Here is a 24,803-nt window from a genome sequence, read left to right as displayed (position 1 = left end):
TTTAGGAACTATCTGCTCTCCCTTCCATGCCTAAAATTCACTCCATTGATGGAAAGTTACACATGAAAAGCATTTTGCTCCTGTCTAAACAAAATCATGAACTTGAAATAAATGGACAATTTAGTCATCTCGGTTTCAAATATTTGAGAGCTTATAACTACCTCTTGAAGCAGGAAAGCTATTTAAACCTCTAAATATAATAATGAGCAATAAACACACGCAGTTTGATACTTAATAACCCATATCTACTCGCGATTAAAGTGATTGCATCATAATGAGTTTTGCCTCATAGCAGGGGAACCTTATCTAAATAGATGTCACTGGTATTTCAGAATAAAGTCAGACTTTTGCATGAGAAAGCCATTGGAAATTGGAAACTCTACAGGTAGAGTTTACTGTAGCAAATATGATCTTCACCGTCTGAGCCAAAGAGAGCAGGTCAAGGGGTCCTGTGTTCATTTTTTGCCTGTGTAAAGGTTGGCCAGCCAACCTGCTCAGAACCCAGGGGCCTGGAAGCCTGAACTAATTTTAAAGAACCTAACAAAGGCTGTAGACTCTCAATCTATTTAAGTAGAGGACAGTACAGATTTCCGTAGACAAGTCCTTGCCTTGATTTTACACAATTTTACAGGCTCATGGAAACTCTTTTATTCGAGCTCTTTTCCGGGCTAAGACATGTGCCTTTTGAGGGACAAATATTCATTTTGTCCAAAGTATACAAAATACACAGATTTAAGGGGAAAGAGGAGGTTATTCCTTGACCACTAGTTAAAAGATGAACTCAGGGTGAAGGGTACCAAACCATCCACTTTGAAGGAAGCTCAGCTCTTCTCCCCTAAAGAGTATAAAAGAAGTAGCCTCTGACATAAATCGGGCCAATCACATGCATTCCCCCTTTCTGCCTTTGAGCCTCTCTGATGCGGAAAAACAGTCCTGAGCTGTAGTGTCCCTGCTCCCGTGTGTTGGAGTATGGTCTTCCCTACTCCCCTCCCTGGAGGAAAGCCTAAGATATACCAGTGCTGCCTATGTAGTAGTGGTTTTTGATGTGACTGAGCGGAAAACTGAACTATTGCATCCTTGGAAGATATTTGATGATTTTACATAAGATGGAACAAAGCCTGTGTTGCTTTCCACACAGCAACTATTGTCCATTCAAGACCTTCTAGAAAGTTCTTTAAAAAAAGGAACATTCAGAGATTCTTACCCAGCACCCCTTTTGTTACAGACGCTGTACAAACACCTGTGAAAGATGCAAAGAAAAAGAATACATGGCTTTAGTTCTCAAAAACATAACCAAGTAACACATTTCACAAATCACTGTTAAGAAAATGGTCAGGTGAGAAGTTAAGACAGCTTTTCACTGAAGTTGATAAGACTATTTGAATTTCACCCAATTTCACTCTTTTACCTTCTCATCTTATAACTCCCCTTCACCCAAAAGACTCTTTTACTTTCTCATCCTGTAACTCCCCAGCAGGAATATTAAAATTGGATTCCAAATTAAGATAAAACAAAGTAAGATTCCAAATAAGTTCCACATGTTGGGACAAATTTGAGGCTGCATTCTATTCAACTACATGTCCTTGTTAGAGACCTCAATTTTCATAAAAGACTGTGGTGGTCTCCCCAACTTAGCTGATTATTAAAGCATACTTCTTGGCACTGATTCACTGACACAGAATAGCTGCTCTCCAGGCACTTGTCAGGGAATATAACCCTGGACAACTGCAGCAAAACCAAGCAAAACTTGGTAAAGAGAAATTAAAAGTGTAAGTGCCTACGGGAATTTGCAATAGCTCCAACTCATTTGATTTTAAGTTATAAACCCTTCTTTTTTTTTTTTTTTTCTTTCTTCCATTTCTTAAAGGCAACAGGTATTTCGTGGAAGTAAAGAACAGGGATGCAATCAGACCTCACAAATGGACTTTTTTTATGAGTTTATTTATTTATTCATGAGAAACTCAGAGAGCGGCAGAGACATAAGCAGAGGGAGAAGCAGGCTCCCCACAGGGAACCTGACACAGTACTCTGGGATCACGACCTGAGCCAAAGGCAGACGCTCAACCACTGAGCCGCCCAGGTACCCCACCAATGGATTTAGATATGTGTCTTAAATCCGCTTCTCTCCACATACACAATTCACCATTTGCTGTATCTATAGATCATCCTTGCTGCTTGGTTGCATAAGGCTGGTTAAAGATAATCTAATCCTGACAATATGTAAGCTTATTTTACACGTTAAGTTTCCAAAAAGGAGGCTAAAACCCCTCTCTCTTCCCATCTCAATTCCAAATACCAGGGGAAAGGACCATGCTTGCTCAAGATGCAGCCTGATTCATGCTCAACTGATTAACTATAGGCAGGGAATAGAATTTAGGATAAAGAACAGCTTGGTGCATCTTAAATTCCTACCCCTGATCTAGCCAATATAGCTCAGGACTGTTTTTGCCAAATCACTGCTATGGGCTTACTATTAGGTGAATCGTGGAAGAGAGTAAACAGCCAAAACATATGTGGAGAAGTGTGAAATGGAAAGGAAACACATTATGGTCCACGATACATAGTCAGGGCCTCCTTTTGTAAAGAAACTCCAAAATGTAGTGTTTAAGCAAAGGGCCGCTTACTCACAAACATTAGCAGTTACCACCCTGAACAAGAGTCTTGGGTGATGCCTTTAGCCTATCAGGAAAAGTCTTCACGAAGAACACCTTTAAGGCTCACTATGAGGATGTTGAGGACCTTGGTTACTATCTCATATGGACATGCAACCATCATCACCACCATCTCGGTAGGGGACACATATGTTTTTGTTTTATGAATCCTAAGGTATGTTTAACAATTCATGCTGCTGTCTTCACATTTGCTACTGGAAATCCAGAAGTCCTATGCACGCTTTTAGATGTCTGTTGTACATGATCCTCCCACCTTGGTTCATCCTACTTTTTTTTTTTTTTTACACATGCTATTTTTGCCTATGATCTCTCACTTATTTTAAATCTTTTTTTCCTTGTGATTTCATGAGCATTTTAAGTTGCTCTGTGCTCAGGGTACCTGGATGGTTCAGTGGTTGAGCATCTGCCTTTGGTTCAGAGCATAATCCCAGGTCCAGGGATTAAGTCCCACATAGGGCTCCCCACATGGAGTCAGCTTCTCCTCTGTCTATGTCTCTGCCTCTCTTTGACTCTCATGAATAGATAAATAAAGTATTTTTTAAAAAATTCTCCATGCTCATGTCTATACCTTAAATAATATAATTTTTTAAACGGGCAAAGCTGTGTGCTTTAGTTGATATAAAAAAGCAAAAATTTTCCCAGGGCTTCCTTACTAAGTTTAAAGGCATTTTTCTGTTGTGGTTGTCCCAGGTAGAAATCTTTCTCTTCCCCCATATTTTCTTATGCTCTGTTGTAATTACTACTATCTGGTCCTATAAGTCTTTAAGTTTCCTTCCAAAAGTAAAGATAAAATTTAAAAATAAAAATTCTCACCTTGTTAGAAATTTCAAAATATACCAAGAAGGTACAAAATGAAAAGTGATGCTGTGTTTTAAGCAGCTCTCAAGTGTCAAATAAAGAATACTTTCCCATGTTTCTCCACAGAGAAGCATTCATTTGACCCTTCTCTGAAATACCGACTCCACTTCAACTGCTTCACCCCGACCCTATGCTAACTTACTGTTGAAACACAAGCTATCAGTAAGTTTTCAGCACAGCCTGGGTAGTAGATTAGAAGTTCCTCTACCTGGAAGTGTTGCCTTCTACTAAGGGTTTTGCAGTTATGCAAAACCTGAGTGGCTCAGTGGTTGAGCATCTGCCTTCAGCTCAGGTTATGATCCCAGGGTCCTGGGATCGAGCCCCACATCGAGCTCACCGCTGAGAACTTGCTTCTCTCTCTGCCTATGTCTCTGCCTCTCTCTGTGTCTCTCATGAATAAATGAAAGAGACAGTTTTGTTTGGGCAAGATGATCCTTTTGACATCTCTAAGTGAACCATGCCCCCACAGCTTGGCATCCTGGCTTGTCATGGTCAAGTGCCACTGTGCTAAAAGACATCCTGGCACAACTGGAGAAAACATTTGCTTTCTCATCAACATACCTTTGACCTGTTAGAATCCATTAAAAATGTTAAAATAGTATTTATTAACAATTTAATAGATAAGCAGGTTCTCTGGGAACCCTATTTCAAATCTCTCTTCTCAGAAATTTATGGAGATGAAGCTTCAGATTGCTAGCAGAGGAGTAGCAGGAGTTATTTATTGAAGTTAGGGTAATTGAACTTTGACAGGGACTCACTGTTTGTATTTTGATCATTAATCATCTATTTTTTCCATTCTCCTTATAAACATTTATTAAGCACCTACCATGCAGCAAGCACTGGAGTTGCAAAGGTTTTTAAGACACAATTTCCTTGTCCTGGCAGCTTAGAGCCCAGTGTAGGAGACAGAAATGTAAAGACTTAAGTTATGGCTTAAAATGGATGAGGGGGAAAAAAACAAAAACAGTAGCAAAGCACTCTTACAGCATATTAACAGGGCAAAGGAACCAATTTGGGGTAACATTGTAAAGAGAAACTGCCCCCTGAGCTGAATTCTAAGATAGGCAATTAGAAGTTTGGTAACTTAAAACAGGAAAGATGTCTCAACAGGTGGGTAGGCATGACCTGTGAAAAGGCCCACGGTGGGACTTCCCAGCCTCAGCATTATTGGCTTATTTGGCTGGATAATTCTTTGTTGTGGGAGGCAGTCATGTACATTTTACCATGTTTAGCACCATTCATGGCCTCTACTCACTATATCCCAATAGCAGCCCCCCCCCCTCTTATTCAGTTGTGACAACCAAAAAAAAAAAAAAATCTCCAGACATTATTACATATCCCCTGAATGAATGACAAAATCTCCCCTGGTTGAGAACAACTGACCTAGAAGAGCTGATTAAAGCATCAAAATGGGCAGGGATAGGCTGATGGTGACTGAGGGAGATTGGGGCCAGACTGTGGAAGGATGTTATATACCATGCTAAAATTATACTGAATAATTTGGAATATTTTACAGGTAGCCCTAGATTTTGATTCACATGAATTTGAATTAATTAGTAATGTTTCTCCAAATAAACACCTGCTTAACATAGACATTATGAGCAGTTTAGTAGCAGGTATATTAGAGATATTAATTTCCAGGAGGGGCCTAAAAGATTGTTTGTAGCTTCTAGTACATGCCTGGCTGTACAATTTTTCCCCAAATCCTGTATAATCCTATTTCTAGAAATTTCTCAGTTACCACCATTGACACCACTCCATTCTGTGCCTTCAGCAAAAAAGAGCACAAAATTAAGTTGAACTAAGCAAAAATAAATCATTGAATGGATGAGTATATTAGCCAATTAAATAATTAAATGAAAAAAGGAAAGACATTAAGAAAGAGAAGAATGGTTAAGAAAGGAAGAAGAAGGGGTGCCTGAGTGTATCAGTTGGTTGAGTGTCTGCCTTGGCTTTCAGGACATGATCCCAGAGTCCTGAGATCGAGCCTTGCTGTGGGGTCCCTGCTCAGGGAAGAGTCTGCTTTTCCCTCTGCCCCTTCCATCACTCATGTTCATGCTCTTTCTCTCTGTCTCTCTTAAACAAATGAATAAAATCTTTAAAACAAAAAGGAAGGAAGAAATCTTCCATCAATAAAGTAATAAAAAAGTTTTTCCTGGGAGGATGGGAAATTGGTTCTGAAAAAACACTAAGTAATGGCATCCTTTTTGGAAAAACTATTTTTCCCAGGGGACTACTGAAGGTATTAACACCATTGGGGCAAAAAAGTTCTTATATACTGCTGAACAGTCTTAACTATATTATCGTTAAACCCTGTATTCAATCCTTAAAAATGACTAACAAAAGGGAAAAAATGCAGTGCTAAATTGGAAACTGCTAATAGTATTTTTTTTTTTTTTTTTTTTTTTTTTGCTAATAGTAAATTTAAGACAAAGGACACCTTGAACCTGAGTTAGACCTGATATTATGCACTCAGGATCAAACTAAATACCCTGTGTGTGCTTTTCAGTCTGGCCATCAGTCAAGCCAGAGCTTTGCAGTTTGACACAACTGTGAAGCAACTTCCCGGTCGGATCAAGGATAGAAAATACAGTGCAAACAAGTTTCCTGCATTTTAAAGGTAGAGCCGCCATTTACATCACTGTCATGGGCTATGAAGATATAGCTCCAAGGGGACTTTCTTTTTGAAAGTAGTGGTAGGAACAATTTGATTTTGAACGCCTCTGTTCATTTCAGGAAATTTTGAAAGAGGAAAACAAAAACAGTCATCTCCAGATTCATTCTTTTAAAAAGTTACCTAGTGGTCTTCGATAATCCAGGGTGTCTTCCTGAAAAAAAGACTTTTGAATCCTTTGACTCTGGTGAAAGGGTTTCTTGTGCTTCCTTTTCTCTAGGAGAGATAGATGCAGAAATTATGAAGAACTACATGTCGTACAATGTATTCCATTAAATACAATTTCACACTGCTTTTGTCCAGTTATCACTACTGGATTAATCTTTTCTCCAATTTTTGATTGTGGTAAAATGCATAGAACATAAATACTTGCCATCTTAATTGTTATTAAATGTATAGTTCAGTGGTAGTAAATATATTCATATTGGTCTAGAACTTTCACCACCATCCATTTCCAAGATTGGCAATACTCTATCCATTAAACAGCTCATTTCCTCATTCCCCAGCAATCAGCATTTTACTTCGTTTTTATGAATTTGACTACTCTAAGCATCTAATATAAATAGAATCATACAGTATTTATTTTGTGTGTGTGACTGGTTTATTTCACTTAATGTCCTCAAGGTCCTTCATATACAGTGCATTAGAATTTCCGTCCTTTTTAAGCAAGAATAATATTCTATTGTATGCACATACTATACTTTCCCTAGTACCCTAGCTGAAAAGACTTGTCCGTAACCCATTGAATGGTCTTGGAACCCTTGTCAAAAATCATTTGCCCATATATGTAAGGACTTATTTCTGACCTTGAAATTCTATTCCATTAGTCTATATGTCTGTTTTTTTTATGCCAGTACTATACTGTTTTAATTATTATGGCTTTGTTAGTTTTGAAATCAGAAACTGAGACCTCTAGCAATGTTCTTTTTCAAGATTGTTTTGGCTATCTGGAGTCTCCCGATATTCCACAGAAATTTTAGGAGAGGTTTTCTATTTTTATAAGAAATGTCATTAGAATTTTGATTGGAATTGCATTGAATCTGTAAATCCTTTGCAAGTAGTACTGACAACCTAATAATATCAAGTTTTCCATTCCATGAATATGGGATGTGTACCCATTTGTCTCTTCTTTAATTTTTTTCAGCATAAAAAATAATTTCTTTCAGCAATGTTTTGGAATTTTCATTGTATAGGTCATAAACGTCATCAGTTAAAGCCTAAGTATTATATTTTTATGCTTGTGTATATAGATGAAATTATTTTTATAATTTCCTTCTCATATTGTTCATTGTTAGTGTATGGAAAGTCAACTGATTTTTCCATGTTGGTTTTGTATATTACATCTTTTGTGTGTCTAAAACCATGAATTCTTTAAACATCAGTATCTTAAATCATGAAGAAAACAAAAAAATACAGTTATAAACCATTGCTACAATACTAGCTTTTTTATAATTGCCCACATCTCTACCCTTATTTATTTATTTATTTATTTATTTATTTATTTATTTATTCTCTACCCTTACTTAGATCTTTATTTCTTCATTTGGCTTCCAGTTACTGTGTAGTGTCCTTTTGTTTCACTCTGACATGACTCCCTTGAGTATTTTTTGCAGGGCAGGTATAGTGGTAATGAAACCTTTCTAGCTTTTGTTGATCTGAGAATGCCCTGATTTTGCCCTCGCTTTTAAAGGACAGTTCGCCAGCTATAGGATGTGGTGTTTTCCTTTGCACTCTGAAAATATCAGCCCATTTCTACTGGCTACCAAAGTTTTTGATGACAAATCTGATAATCTCACTGATGGTCCCTTGCATGTGATGAGTCAATTCACTCTTGCTGCTTTCAAAATCTTCTCATCTTTGCCTTTCAGAAGTTTGATTATAATGTGTCTTATGTAGATCTCTTTAAGTTCATCTTGGAGTTTATTGAATTTCTTGGGTCTCAATTCATGTTTTTCATCAAATTTGGGAAATGAGAAGTCATTCTTTCTTCTAAGATGCTCTGCCCCTTTCTCTCTTTTCCTTCTGGCATTCCCATAACATGTATTGTTGATCCACTTGATGGTGCCTTATAGCTCCCTTGGGTTGTTTGATTTTCTTAATCTTTCTGTTCCTCAATATCCATTGTCCTATAGACTGGTTTACGGATTCTTTCTCCTGCCTGATCAAATCTGCCTTTGAATCCTTGAGTCCTTTTAATGAATATGAAATTCTTCATTTAAATATTGTACTTTTCAGCTTTGGAATTTTTTTTTTTTTTTTGCTTTCTTTTTAGGTTTTCTATCCCTTTATTGATATTTCCATTTTGTTCACACATTGTTTCCTTGACTTTATCCACATCTTCCTTTAGTTCTCTGAGCATCTTTAGAGTAGTTGTTTTAAAGTCTTTGTCTAGTATATCTGTGATCAGGTCTTTTACAGTGAGAATTTCTATTGATTTTTTTTTTCATTTAAACAAGCCTTACTTTCCTGTTTCTTTGCATGCCTTGTAATTTATTTATTTATTTTTTAAAATTTATTTATTTATTTATTTATGATAGTCACAGAGAGAGAGAGAGAGAGGCAGAGACATAGGCAGAGGGAGAAGCAGGCTCCATGCACCGGGAGCCCGATGTGGGATTCCATTCTGGGTCTCCAGGATCGCGCCCTGGGCCAAAGGCAGGCACCAAACTACTGCGTCACCCAGGGATCCCTTGTAATTTATTTTTATTGAAAACTAGACATTTGATTTCTTATAATGTGATAAGTCTGAAGATCAGGTTCTCTCCATCACCAGGATCTGCTGTTTTTGTTATTGTTTTTATTGTTTTAGGTTTTTGTACCTGTTATATGTACATCATCCCTCTGCTCCAGTGATAAGCCTAAAGTGTAAATTTAAGGTCTTCTCAGGTCTTTTCTGAGCCTGTACTTTTCTCTGGGCATTTGTAGTCACTTTCTAATTTTCCCTGTAGATCTTGTAGTTGTTTTTCCTTGTAGATATGCAGTTGTTTTTAAATGTCCTAATATTTATGTTTAGCTCCTAAAGGGTGAAAAAGAGGAAAATGAGGTTTAAGTCTTCCTTTATATCCTTTGGAAGTCATTTGAGCCAGAGTGGAGAGGGGCTTGCAATCATGTGGGGAGGTACAACAATGGTGGCTTGCTTCTTTGTCTGCATCTCTGTGATCAGAAGCAGCAATAGCACAGATCTCTAGTGTCTGGAGAACAATGTGCTCCCCCCCACCCCCGCTGCTGCCAGATCCTTCAAACTGTATATTGCTCCCAGAAAATGTACACAGTTGCCTGCCATTGGAGTTGGGTGGAAGAATGGATAGTTGCTATTGTACTAAGATCCAAAATTGATGAAAATTAACTGCAATTTACTGCTCAACCCCACTCCTGGAAGTTGCAAACTTTCAATAGATCCCAGAGTTCCAAAATAGTTATATCAGACAGATTCAGGCAGTGCAATTGTTATGTAGTTGGGGAGAGAGATTCCTGGTATTTCTTACCTCATTATCTTAAACTCATTATTGATTAATCTTTTTATACATATTAAAATATTTTATTCTTCTTTCATATGTGTGTATATATTTATATATATATACATATACACACACTTAATTAAACACTGTCCATGACCCTCCAATAAAGCATTTATAAATTAAGTTCTTGGTCAAAAGCATGAGTTTGCATATTTATACAATCATTTCCTTTATTTCAATGACCTCTTTACAAGAATTTCTCTCCAAGTGATTTACTGCTACCTAATCCATATAAGAACAGCTTCTTCATACCCTTTTTTCTCTGTGGCTCCAGCTAAACATTACTTATCTGTTAAATGTGTTTAGTTCTTTTCCTTTTGTCTTCTGACACATTTATCCCAAACATAAATTCTTATTCAAAGTGGCTAGAATAGTGCAAATTTCCAGTGTTTTCATTTTTATGATACTGTGTTTCATACTGACCCTATGCTGAGTTTCTTTTTCCAGTTATTATAAAATAATAATTATAGAATAAAAATTACTTCAAAATTCAATTCGTTGTTATCTATAATTGGTGGTCTGAAAATGTTTTATCATAATAAATGAAATATACAGGGAAAATATAGTTCTTTTTTCAATGAGAGATGCATATAGATGTTTAGAAAGGTAAAAAGAAACACATGTCCATTACTCACATATTGTGAACTTTGCACATTTAAGAAGATACAACATGGATTAGATAAACTCTGGGGTCCTTTCTAACAGTCTACTATTCTATGATCAATATGCTTGTCTTTCAATGATTTTAAAACACACATCCTGGGATATGCTTGTCTAGTTATGTTAGAGATGGTCAGATCTTGATATATTTATCTGTATGCAGGCATTAATGCTTCATTTATCAGGAATGACAGGAAATAAATTTTGTGAACTAAATCATTAAGCAACATTTTCAGGTCAGTACTTTTAATCCCTTTATGCACAAGTATGTTTTATTTTTGCTATAAATTCTCTGTTGAAAATTTTCTATTGTGTATTACCATATATTGATAAACGAACATAATCTCATTAGGCACACTTACTGAACTGTAGCCAAGTATGGCAACTTTAGTAGTTGTGGGGGTTTGTAGAGCTATTTACCTCCGTACTATCTGACTTCAAACTAATAAGACCTATTAGCTAAATTATAGATAGGTTAAATCTACTTAGAAGAACTTACTTGATTTTCCAAAATTTGTTTTATCTAGTTCTTCTGTTAATTTCTGTCACTCTTTCCTGTTGTCACTGTGTTTTCTGGTAAATCTGCTTCTTCAGTTTATATAAAAGAACTTGGTGTAATGACACTAAGGTTCTCTTACTTAAAATACATGAGCTATTTATTTGCTACTCAGGTATTTCTTTCACTTATCCTTTGCTTTACTCTATATTCTAAATTTTGATGTTACTGGTCAAAGAAAGTGAGACTTTAGAGTATTCCTCAGTTTCATCTGAAAAATGTGTATTATAGTATCTCTAACATTCACTATTAATAATCATTTTATTATCTTGAAAGCAAAGCTATCTTAGAGTTCTAAGGAATTTCACTGCATACAATGATAGATGTAGGAGAGAAAAGAGACAATTACTAGATCCCTCACCATCTTACCAATACAAGAGCATCCATCAAGTTTTGCCTCTCTCTTACTGCATCCATTTCTTTCTTCTTGATCATTTATTTATGATACAAAACATCCTGTTTTTCTCCCATCTTAAAAATATTTAATTCCACTATCCCCATCACCACTCTCCCATTTCTTAGTCTCTTTGGAACAAAATGCCTCCAAAATTGTCCATACTCAGCCTTGGCAATCCTTCCATCTCATTCTTCCATTCTTCATCTGGCTTTTGTCCTCTACCTCTACACTAAAACTACTTAGTATAAAGTTGATCAAGGATTTCCATATTGCTAACTCCCATAGTTAATCTTGTTCCTCATCTTACTCAGCATAGCCTCAGCATTTGACAAATTTAATCACTCTCTCCTTCTTTAAATACTTTCTTAACTTGGGTGCAAAACATTTTCCTCATTGCTTAGTTATAAAATGAGTAAGTCTGGGAATCTAACGTACAGTATGGTGACTATAGTTAACAACACTGTATTATATACTTAAAAGTTGCTAACAGTAGATATTAGAAGCTCTCACCACACACACACAGTAAATAGCAACAATGTGAGGTGATGCATACGTTAATTAACCTTCTGTGGTAATCATTTCACAATATATATGTATACTGCATCATTATGTTATATGCCTTCAAGTTATACAATATTATATATCGATTTTATCTTAATAAAGCTGGAGAAAAAAGAATCTAGCACAGATCTTTGCATTCAAGAAGTACTTGACTAAAAAAATATTGAGAACTTCTGTTAAAATCACAGCTATAAAGTAGTGATAAAGCAAGCCACAGAATAAGATATTTGCAATAAATTTTTACTACAATAGACTTTCCATTAATTTTATGTAGCTACCTTCATGAATTACCAAAAATCTGGCAGCTTAACAACACAAACTCATTTCTCACAGTTCTGTAGGTCAGGATTTGGACATGGCTCCCACTGGGCTAAAATCAAGTTATCAGTGACACTATGATTCATTCTGGAGGATCTAAGGATTCATTTCCTTGTTCATTTGGGTTGTGGGCAAAATAAAGTTGCTTGTGGTTGTAGGATCAACATTCACATTTCCTTGCTGTCAGCTGAGAGCCATGTGCATCTTCTTAAGGCTGACACATTCTTTGGCTCATGGCCCCCTTATTCCATCTTTAAAGCCAGCATCGGTGGGTTCAAGTCCTTTTTATGTTACCTCCCTGATCCCTTCTTCTGCTTTCCTCTTATGCTTTGAAAAACTAATAATTAAACTGGGGCCATCTTGATAATCCAGCATCTATCTCAAGCTTTTTAACCTTAATCATATCTGCAAAGTCCCTCTTTTCATGAGAAGCAACATATTCACATATGCCAACGACTCAAATGTGGACATTTTTTGGAAGTCATTAACCTACCTATCACAGATCCCTATCTAAAATATTGAAATTTGGGGCAGCTGGGTGGCTCAGTAGTTGAACATCTGCCTTTGGCTCTGGTCATGATCCCAGGGTCCTGGGATTGAGTCCTGCATCCATTTCCCTGCAGGGAGCCTGCTTCTCCCTCTGCCTGTGTCTCTGCCTCTCTCTCTCTCTGTCTCTCATGAATAAATAAAATATTTTTAAATTAAAATTAAATAAAATATTAAAATTATTCCTCTAAATCAATATGAAAAAAACAAACCAATAAAAAAATGGACAAAAAGACTTGAACAGGTACATCACAAAGAGGACATCTAAATGGCTATTAACCTTATAAAAGGTTCTCAAATTTCTAGCCAGTAAAAAAGATGATGATTAAAACCACAATGCAATTATATTCCACATGCACCAGAATGACTAAAAAGTAAAATAAAGACAGTTCCAAGTATTGGCAAGGAATGGAATAGTTAGAATCCAAATCTTGCTGATAGACATGTAAATTGGTATAATCACTTTGGCAAACTCTTTAGCAGTATCTACTAAATTTGAACATAGCATACACTGTGACCCAGTAATTCCACTCTTAAGTACACATGAAATTTAAAAAAATGCTTATACAGAAACATTGGAAGATGTATTGTTCATAAGAACTATTTATTATATCAAGAAACTGCAGCAAATCAAATGTTTATCACAGGAGAATGGTTAAACTGTGTCATCATCATACAATAGGGTATCAGCCAATAATAAGAACGTAGGATCTAGGGGCACCTGGGTGGCTCAGCTGGTTAAGCATCTGCCTTTGGATTGGGTCTTGATCCCAGGGTCCTGAGATTGAGCCCCACATAAGGCTCCCTGCTCAGCGGGGATCCTGCTTCTCCCTCTGCCTCTGCTGCTCCCTCTGCTTGTGCTCACTTTCTCTCTCTCTCTCTCTCAATCTCTCAAATAAGTAAATAAAATCTTTAAAAGAAAAAGATTGTAGTATCTACAAATACAATTCACAGATGTATTAAACAAAATATGGCAGATACACATACAAGAGTGCATAATTAGTGGGTGGGTTTGTTTTTTGGTTTTTTTTTTTTTTTTTCCATAAAGCTAGTGTTTGGTGTTAGAAGTCAAGATAGAGATTTTCCTTGGTAGGGAGCAGTGACTGGTAAGCGGCAGAAGGGAAGGCCTACAGGGTCTAGCAAGAGCTTTTTTCTTGATCTGAATGCTGATTATGCTCGTGAGTTTATTTTGTGAAAATTCAGTGATTTTCTGCATGTCCTACATACCAAAAAATAATTATATCACTACCTTGTTTAAAATCCTGCAATGGTCCCCCATTTTTTTCGCATTAAAATCCAAAATGCCTAGAATGGATTCACGCTCTACATACTCTGGGCCTCCATTACCTTTCTGCTCTTATCTCTCACCATTCCCTTTGCTCACTCTGCTCCAACCATACTCACCTCCTGGTTGTTTCTGGTTTCTATTCTGTCTCCCACCAGAGAGCTCTGGTGGTATCTTTTTGGTCTTCCTGAAATGATCGGCCTATATATTAATCTTTCTGTCCCACTAACCTCCTTTAAATCTTTACTCAAAAATCTCCCTTTTGGCAAGGCCCACCCTGACTAATTCTGCCCCCAACACAAGCACAAGGCCTGATCGTCCTGATGTTACCTATCCTGTTTCTTTCCCCCCTATAACATTATCTTCTAACCTTTTATGTATTTTACTTAGGTATTTTACTTAATGTCTCTCTGCTCACTATAAACTATCATTTCCATGAAAGCAGAGATTTTATATCCCAAGGACCTTGTGCTTAATAGGAGTTGCATGCACTAGGTGAATGAATTAGTAATCAAACAGTTCAGTCTGAGACAGGTTTTTTGTTTAATGACCAGTAAAGCTCTCAGAGATAAATGATAGGGTTCACCTCAAAACATTGTCCACAGCTAGTAGTCTACCAAAGGAAACAGATCAGAATTATTATCTGGGTGGTTTCTACCATTGAATAACAAACAACAATTAGGTATATGCTTAGAAGAAAAGAATGACTTAGTATTTCTCATTGCACAGAAGAGTTAAATAGCAGGCCTGATGGTCATCCTTCAAAAAACCTACTTACAAGGTTGACTCTTGGCTGCCATCTGGGAACTTTAATTTCAGGAGTGGCCTCGCTGTTCCTTACCCAATAATGGTGGTTTATGCTAAATGCTCACCTACATTCTGGGAGTTTGAAATTTTAGTATATGCTAGATAGATAGCATATATCTATTTAGTATATACTACAACCAATCCCTGGTAAAATTCCTGGGCCTTAAGTCTTTTCCTGACACTCAACATTTTATAAGTGCTGTTACAATGTGGTGAAAATGCTGGAGAAATTAAGCATGACTTATGTGACTTCATGGAGACAGGACTCCTCAAGGTTTGTAGCTCAAAGTTTATCCCACGTGCCTTTTCCCTTTGCTAATTTTTCCTTGTATCTTTTTACTGAATAAATCTTAGCTATGAGCCCTCTGAGTCTTCCCTGTATATCACCAAACCTGAATGGGTTTATGGAGACCCCTGACACACTCATTACACACAAATAAAGTAGTAGAAAATTTCCTCTTTTCTACATTCTCATTTTACACAGTGGCTCAGAAAACAGAATTTCTAGGTGGTAAAAGAATGCAGATATTGTGACACGTAGACTCATTCATTAGGGCAGTTCTGTAGCTGCTAGGTCAGAACTTGGCCATTGAGAACACAAAGAATGTAAACTGGTGTGAATGTCCTGGTCCCAAATGCCTCTAAAAATTAAAAAAAACTATTTTTTTCATGCAGACAAATAAATAATATCTGAGCTGTTTCTGAGGAATATGCCATGCACAATCAAGTCTGGAAGGATCTGAGGCAGTATGGAGTACACCATCCAGATCACAGGAGAGAGCAGCTGTCCAGAGATGGCTGACTGTGACCATGCAGAAATTGGAGCCCAATGCTGCCAGGGCTTTGAATTTCTAAGTCAGAAGAGCATATTTAAGTAAAGTTTTCTAATATTTAACCCTTGGCAACAAAGTAAAACAATGTTTAAAATGTCCAAAAAAAACCATATTCCATGTGGTCGACCAGTTTGGAATCTCTCATGTCTGACAGGAAAATTTATGAATGTATGTATTTAATTCATATCCTAAGCCTCCAACAACAAAAAATATATATAAACCAAATTTCAACATAAAAGTGTGATAAAGATCTAGGATCATTAGGCAAAATAACCGTAGCTCTTGCATAGCAGTGATCTGCTTTCAAATAATGCAATTAGAAAAGTTTTGTGAAAAACAGCAAAATGCATCAAAGCTGACATCATGGGAGTAATCTGGATAAATTAACAGGACCAGAATGCTAATTATTTTATCTTCTAGAATGACAACCTTCACTGTCCCACAGATGCTAAATACTACTGTCTCTATTTCTTCAGCCCAAGACACCAATATACAAGAAGTTGGGTCCTCAGCAGGAGAGCTGACCAGTCCTCAATAATCCAGCCCACTCTCATCCCCAGAATGAGCAGCATTAAAGTCACCACACGGTTAATGATCTCTGGTCTTGCCAGGACTGCGATAATGCACTCAACCATTCTGAGGTTGTCAGGTGTTTTAACTATAGATTTAAGACAACACTTTTGCCCCCTTCTCTTACCATTTGCCTTTTGTCTGGGCTATTGATTTGCTCTCCAAAACAATCCAAGAAAAATATACCTTTGTAGACTGTTTGTTATCTTTTCAGTGGGCTCCTAGTGGAAGTCTGAATTCCCTCACCTGGACTGCTGGTCAAAGCATGATCTAACAATCTTGTCCATTTTTAATGTGATGTGATTCTAAGCAGACCATTTATCTGCTTGTCCAGAAAAAGCTGAGGGGGTAGAAAAGCAACATACTCAGAAGTAAAAATGCTCACGTCATTATCCCAAATACACATGTTGATGACAACTATTCCGGGCAGTCTATTTTCCTCTCCCTCCTTGTTTTCAAGGTTGTAACTCAGTGACAGACTTCTCCTTCCTAAAAATAAACCATTTGTCTTCCAGAAATTCACTGAAGATGTCCCAGATTTGTGTGAGGCTATATATCTCACAGGACAAAATCTCTAAGACTTGACTTCTTCAAAAGTTCTAAGGAGAATGAAAATGCTCAAACAACTCCATCTTGTGCATATGTCTGTATATACACATTCAGTGCACTATTCATAATAGGGATCCTAATTCAAGAATAGAGGATATTTGCTTTATTACAAGTTGTGGTGCCAAATACAATTTTAAAACTATCATCTAATTTCTATTAATTTTCTTTTAAAATATATCATTTTTAATAAAACTGATAGGGCAAAGGATGAATTTTTAGAAAATAAAGATCAAAGACACATTCGACCATTATGTCTTCAGAAAAATAGTCCAGCATCCTCTTTTTGGTTTCTTTGGTTTTTGTTGTTTTGTTTTTTGAGTAGGAGATCAATTCATTTGGACCTAAAAATAAAGCCTTTGAGGGGAACCTGCGTGGCTCAGTGGTTGAGTGTCTGCCTTTGGCTCAGGGCATGATCCTGGAGTCTTGGGATCAAGCCCTGCATCAAGCTCCCCACAGGGAGTCGGCTTCTCCCTCTGCCTGCATCTCTGCCTCTCTATATCTCTCATGAATAAATAAATAAAATCTTTAAAAAAAAAAAAAAGAAGAAGTCTTAGAACTCGGTCAAGTTGACTGGGCCTTAGGAATCCACAGTTTTATTTCAAGACACTCAATTCATTTTCATCACAGAAGTAACTGGAATAGGTAATGGTCTAAGTTAGGGGCACCAGGAAAACTGTCCAGAGATTCATTCTATCACATGTTGTCCCTAATTGTTTTCACAGGAAATTCTACAAGTCTTTGATTCTTGGCCTTCTTGTGCATTTTCCTCCATTCTGTGTCCTACCGAAGAACACAAATACCCCTGCGAAAGTAACAGATCAAGTGCCTCACACCATTATCTAAATAGTGCTACTTCATCAGATTGCTCTTCTCCTCAAAAGAGACCCTAAAAGCATTCCCTGTCCTACTGTCCATGGCTCCTGAGAAGGTGAGGAGGGTGTAGAGAGGAAGGGGGATTTGAGAGGACTTCAAACAAACTTTACTTATTTCACATATTCCCCATCCTTGCAATAGCAGAAGGTTTTCCCTAAACATCTACTATTGCCTCTCAAGTTTTCACTTGAATTACGTAATGATAATGAAATTTCACTAATAAAATAAGGCATTTTTATTAATATAACATGGAATTATTAGTAAAAGCAATACATATTTTGTTCTGTAAATGACTTTTTACAACTTTTGAGTATAAATAGTGGTGAAAGTTTCTTTCTGGGTTTCCAACACAGGCCCATCTGACACAACCAGTTTTATGCTTATAAGGAAAGCATATTTATTCTAAAGGAGTAGAGGTTACTGGGGAAAATATGGACCTTAATTACAGTTGGCCCACATTCTAGTTCTCACTCAGTTTCCAACTCAAGAATTTTCCTTCTTTTCTGCCCTGGGAGAATTTAGCCCTAATGGTATTAAATATATATTCAAATGTCTCTTCCCTGATACTGTCCCCCGAGGAAGTATCCAGATAAGACACAGTTAATTTACAATTGAACCGGGAAAGGCCTAACTTTATCTCTGGGGATTTGGGATGTCAGCTTTGACCTTTGGCTGAGATAGATGCAATGGGATTTATGATGTGCAGTTTAAAGTCCAAAACTCCCCTGAAAAGCCTTCCACTTTGTTTACTGATGGTTTTTCTAGTGTAACTTGTTAGACAGCCTGGCTTGACTACATGACTACGTGACTGGACAGCTATAAATATCATACAGATCTTAATTCAGAGCCAAGTGTATCCTTGGGTGAATAAAAGCCCCACAAAGCTTGTCCCTGGATGTCTAACAGATCCTCCTTCTTCACCGACCCCCCATACTTGCCTGTTTTTCTTTCTCTTGCTGCATCATACTATTTATTTGTAAATAAAAATCCTATGTAAGTATGTTCTGTTAAGTTTGGTGAGTCCTTTTCAACAACTGAACTTGTGGAATCACTGCAGTGTCTACTACAAAAACCAGTAATCTTTCAGCATCACTTAACACAGAGTCCATTGAAATCAGCCTACACAAATCCTCTTCATGATTTAGGGGTGACTATCTACAAATTATACTATGCCCTTCTTTGGTTCACAAATGATTCTAATTTTGCAAACATTTTCCCTAAAATTAAAAATATATAGTTATTTTGGTTCCTGTACTCCTTGACACCTCCATGTTATATATAATCTCAATAATATTGACATATTTACATAGCACAGCTAAAATATCCTTGGCAAGTGAATTCCATCTCTAAAATTCTGACAGATTTAATATTTCGCTGATTAAAAAGGTTACAAACATGTGGGAAGTGACTTTGCCACTGAGGAGAACATGACTTTGCCACAGAATGGAATAGAGTCATGAAAGTAAAGTTCCTGACAGGCTGAACATTGGAAGAATTTGAGGGCTTACTTAACAAAATCGATCAGCAAAGAAGGTAAGAAAAAAAAAAAAAACAGTTGCAAGTTGGACTACCAAAGTAAATAAAAAGAAAAAAAAAGAGAGAAAAGAAAAAAAGGAAAGAAAACAAAAGAAAAAAAAGAAAAAGATGTACTAACTGGGTCAATTAAGAGGGCCTATTTGGAATTTCCCCTTTCTTCAGCACATCCTCTGGTATGCTAAGATCTGTCCATCCTCTTCAATGGGAAATGTCTTCTCCATCCAGACTAACATGTCCTACCAGATCCTCACAGACAAGAGAGCGCTTGATGAATGATTGTGCCAGTGGCCAAATTTTCCTCTAGTTATAGATTACATACAATGGGAATAAGTTCATTCTTCCAAGAAATCAGAGTCTTCATCTTCTCTTAAGAGAAAAATGCAACGATTGACACATCTAAGGCAACTTCCAAAAGTACCTGTTGAACTTCTTTAGTTCAAAAGCATGCAGAATAAATGAACCCAACTGTAGAGAAAAAGGAAAGCTCTGCCTAAATCATTTTGTAGAGAGAAGCATTTTCCTTGTACTGACATTTCAGTTCCCCTCACCGACCCCCTTCCGTATTCTTCAGAATGCCTCAACAGAGAATCCTGTTTTCTTCTGATGCGAAGGACAGCTCTCTTCACAAACATATGGAAATCTGCAGAAAATTAACTCCCCTGCTATTTTTCTCCATTTTTAACTATTTAAATAATCACATAAATCACGAGAACTGGAATTCAGAGAGTTTTATTTATCCATAGTAATTAAGAATTTGAAAGGCTGTTAAAAATCATAAAAATTTCATGTCTTTTTTTTTTTTATATTTCCCCATGAAAATAATTTTACCACCTATTAGTCCTAGTGTCGCAGATGAAATAAGGATTGTGGTGTTGCTGATCTAAATACTTGCCTAGCCACAGCCAAGTCTTGGACAGCAGTGGTTGAATCAAATAAAGTGGACAGTTGAACCCAAACTGTCCACTGCTTAATGACAAATTATCACATTGTACTAGATCTACTCATTATCTACTTTAATTTTGTATTTTTATGAGTTAATACTAGCACCATACTAAGGTTATAGATGGAAACCAGCAGAGTCCACTCTAAAGTTTTCAACTTGAAAAACGTTACTGAGTTATCCTCACGCATTCACTTATCAACTCTAACTTGTCCTGTGTAGAATATAGTCTTTCAGTCCAAGCCACCCTGATCCCAGTTACTTGGCCTAGAAAATTAGACATCTGCACACACTCTACCCTGGCCTGGAACTAACGAGCAATACTGCTATAGGGCTATGTCTTGGAAAGTCTCGGCAGGTCCAGACATTAGACATGAACTGCCAAGTGCTTTGGAGACACTAAGAGACAGTAGAACCCTCACCACCCATTTAAAAAGACTGTGAGACTTACCATTTACCCCTTAACCTCTTAGACACAAAGGGATTACCCAAGTTACTTGCCCTGTATTCCAGTCTACTGATTAGGACCCATTTCCCCATTATTCCCATTAGCTTTGTTTTACAGGGACTAGACATTTTTTCACTTCTCTCTGCCTCATTTTTCTCAGGATGCCTCACTGGGCTTGATGTTCCCACTGTTTCTTTCCTGCTCCCCTAACACTTTACCCAGCACCCGTCCATTCAGATATGACCTGCAGTCTTGGGTATCTACCTGTGTCTGGGACTGGTTTGAATATGGCATATTCCTGCAGAATTTGATGTATAATTTTTACTTCTTTCCTTGAATTGAGATTCCAGTTCTCATCACTGCCCTGTTTCCTGTGTAAAACCCCTTACCCTCAAACTCAGCCCCTTCCCTCTTAGCATGCTACCCAGCTGCATGTATTTCAAGCCCTCCTATCAATACAGCCACTCTAACACCCTTCTACTTAAAATTACTGACTTCAACTGCTGATTTCTTGCCTTCACCTGCTTCTATAACACTGTGAGTAGAAATATTTCAAAGGGCCTTTCAGGCCAGCCTTTATGGTCTGTCATTTCTACCACTGCACTGCTCCTCCCTTTTTATTCATTGAACTCTATCAGGCCTGATGAAAGGTTTCGTAAAGCTTGCACTTGGAAAGCGTGGTTTTTCTGCCAGAACAGATCATCATTTTCTGATTAATTGGTTTTTAGGACTTATGAAGCCAGCTGACATGGTCTGTCCATTTCAGCTCTATGCCTCCCTGCCTCCTCTCTCCGTACTTCAGGATTGATGCATCTCTTTTTAATCACCCCTCACTCACCTCCAGCCCTTCTTCCCCTTGGTCATCTCCATTTATAGCTATACTGGTAACCTGCCCAATCTGCTCTTTCATCTTCTGCCAACATCCCCACAGTCACAGGGGATCTGGAGCAGGCAACACAAGAGCAGGGATAGGGAATGGACCAGATACCAATGAAGCAGACTGAATAAGAAGGCAGCTGAAGAGACAGAGATGCTGATGGTAAATCACCAGCTTGTTTTTCATGAGCATGTCTGAAAGTACCATACAGATTATGAAAATAAAGGCGTCCTGCTACATAAATTAGAGTTCTGTGGTAAATTATCTACAGATTTATAACCCGAAAGAACTGCTGAGGAAATAGAACAGGTTCATTTATGTACACTGTATATGCTTAAAAATAAGAGTTTAAGGAAAACACCAAATAAAACAAATCTTAAAAAAAAAATACTGTATGATTTGGGGATTTGTATGCACACACATAGCACGGAAGGGAGAGTCAAGCACAATCACATCATCACAAACAAATACCAATATTTCACTTTAGGTAAGGGCAAGTAAGGTTTATTGCTTTAGTAGAATGTTTTCATCAATGTCTATGACAAAAGAAAAAAAATTTCACAAGTAAATCAACACTAAAAACATAGTCCAGTTTTATCATTCCCCCTTATTGCAAATTTTCTCTTCTACCATACAAAAACACTGGAGCAAATTTGGGGGAGGAGAGTCTAACTACATTAATCATTTCCAAGGACAGAGTAAAAAGCCTCAGCAACTGTTTCAAAGAGAAAGTTTGATCTGCGTGTGAAGTTCAAGTTAGAGATGTGACTTCAGTTGGAAGATTGTTATAAGGAAAATAAAAAGCTCACTCTTACAAAGTTTATCATTTTACTGAGAATGAAATGGTGTTTGCGGTGCCACACAAAGAATCAAGTTTCAATCACTTCAGTTCTTAGAAACTTCTGCAAATGTAAGCTTTTTCTATACTTTTCTAAACAGATACTTGCAGGTAAAATGCAAAGCTTTTCTCCTGATCTGGTTGAGCAACTGTGGAAAAGCTATTCATTGTGATGAAATCATTTCTCTTCACAAAATATGCTTTGAATGCCTTCTTCCCTTGTTACTTAATGAAGGAGTTCAGTTAATAACAGGCAAAAGCTTGGCTTACATTCTTAAAATCATTCTTCTGACAAGAATTCATTGAACTGGAACTGTGTTTATTTTTATGCATGCATACATTATCCCAAAATGGATATGTAAAATGTAGTAATTATTGTTCTTGATAAATATGAATTAGAGAACGTTCATCCACTTGTCTTTTTGATTCATGAATACTTATCAGGTATCTTCTAGAAAGACGCTCCGGAACACTGAACTACTATCATTACTACTAAGTTACCTGAGCTCTAGAGACAAGACCAAAAAAAAAAAAACAAAACAAAAAAACAAAACAAAACAAAACAAAACCTCAAATAGTCTCACATTTGAAAGGGATTCGTATTTATACCACAGAATTCTCAAGACTACCGAAATTCAAAAAAATCTCTCATGCTTACAAATGTGGTCACACTTCTTATTCTTTGACAGCTTATGTCAGAAATGAGTTGTATTTGATGAAAGATCTGTAGTCACAAGCCTGGTGCACATGCCTGCCTGGGCATAAACATAGCCCTGAGAACTTAAGTCCTCACTGGGAGGAAAATATTTTTCTCAGTCTTTCATAACCTACTTTACACCACATATGTGACTACACCATTCTATACAACTAACACTCCTTCACCTTGCAAAACATCGTTTCCACAAATCACGTCTCTTTATTGCTAAATAAAACACCTCTAACTCCAAATTAACTCAGAGAGAAAATATACTCTGAAAACAAAGGAGAAAACTAGTCTAATAACACATATTTATATCCACTGGGCTACAAGGATCTTACACTAGCATCTGACATCTTTAAAATTCTTGGCTCCAACGATATTTTTCTATTGTTTTTATTTCAACCGAATTCTAGAATGCAAACTTGTTTTCAATGAGAGAGAATTTCTGTGCCTGTAAGACAAGTCTTTGGCTGTAATTCTGACCGAATCCTTATAACAATATTTAAAATAGCCGTTAAAAGTTGTATTTTAAAAAAGTTGCCTTTTCAACTATGATGCAAGGGAAGTACCTGGAGACACAGAGACCAGGTAGAGAGGGCCACCTGTCAGAAGCTGATTCCTTTAATGGGGAGACATAATCACTCCATGAGAGCCCTCTAGGGAAGGAGCTGGAGAAATGTGAATCCTGATGTCTCCCTCCTCCTTCCGATCTGCTGTGATCTCAAAGTTAGGGAGGGAGAACTTGTGGTGGAGGTCCTATTGGTCAGTTTAGGAGCACACAGCAGAGTGGGAAGGTAAAAGAGTGGATCTAGAGAAGCAATGGAGAACTAGCTTAATCACCATGCAAAAGTCAAAGCTGTTTGAGTAAGAGGACATAGGTGTTATGGTGGCAAATAACAACGGCCATTACAGAGGAATTTGAAAGCTTCGAACTCATTAAAGGTGTGAGTCAAGGTTTCATATAGACATTTTTCTATCACACTGATTCACTCGAGGTTAACACTGTTAATAGAGTTTACTGTGGGAATGTTCTTTGGCTAAGAAGAGTGACAACTTTGGGGGGGGCACCTTCATATCTTTACTGAACTCCACATGCGGTATATCAAAATTACTCTTTGTGTACCATATGTCCCTATGGAGCACCAAATGTATGTGAGGAATTTCCTAGAACAGTTCTGACAAGAATGAAGGAAACTTCAATTTAAAAAAAAAAAAAGTCATATTTTCAAGGTAGCAAAGGAAGTAATTTTAGCCCATGTTTACAAAAAACACAATCCAACAACTTCCATGACTGCTAGCTTGACCACACAAGCAAATCATGCCCATATCAGAAAGGAAAACAACCATTTTAAAAAAAAAAGAGCTAATTTATTTGTGGTTATCTATACAAGATACGTGTTGGTCATTAAATTTAAATGTTTTAGAATGTTCCAAGGGTCTGAACTTCTCACCTGACATCATGTGGCTTATTGCTTCTCTAATTGATGGGGAATTAAAGACTACAAATTCTGCTCCTAAAAATGATTCCACAAGCAAATCGCAATGAAGAAAGAGGAGAAAGGCATCGGAACTGAAGCAGCAAACCATCTTGCCAGGGAATTATCTTGGGATCCAGGATAATTAGCAAACCAGATATATTAGTACCACTCTCTACACATCTGCCATGTCTGCCACTCCACAAATATCTTGGGTAGCTTTAGCATCCACTCAAAATGTGGTCACACCTG

The 24,803-nt window shown here is 37.1% G+C and overlaps 1 long non-coding RNA gene across 1 annotated transcript in view; it reads right to left on the bottom strand.

Moving 5' to 3' along the window:
• Nucleotides 1–1,167: 1,167 nt before the first annotated feature.
• LOC121493899 overlaps nt 1,168–24,803 on the bottom strand; it is a 210,190-nt gene continuing 186,554 nt past the window's right edge. The window contains exons 2-3 of the long non-coding RNA XR_005988589.1: nt 6,328–6,420; nt 1,168–1,240 (exon numbers count right to left, since the gene is read on the bottom strand). This is a non-coding gene — a long non-coding RNA (uncharacterized LOC121493899). The remainder of the gene's footprint in view (nt 1,241–6,327; nt 6,421–24,803) is intronic.

The sequence above is a fragment of the Vulpes lagopus genome, chromosome 1, assembly GCF_018345385.1.
Source record: "Vulpes lagopus strain Blue_001 chromosome 1, ASM1834538v1, whole genome shotgun sequence".
Classification (NCBI taxonomy): Eukaryota; Metazoa; Chordata; class Mammalia; order Carnivora; family Canidae; genus Vulpes; species Vulpes lagopus.
This window is presented reverse-complemented; position numbering and strand designations above follow the sequence as displayed.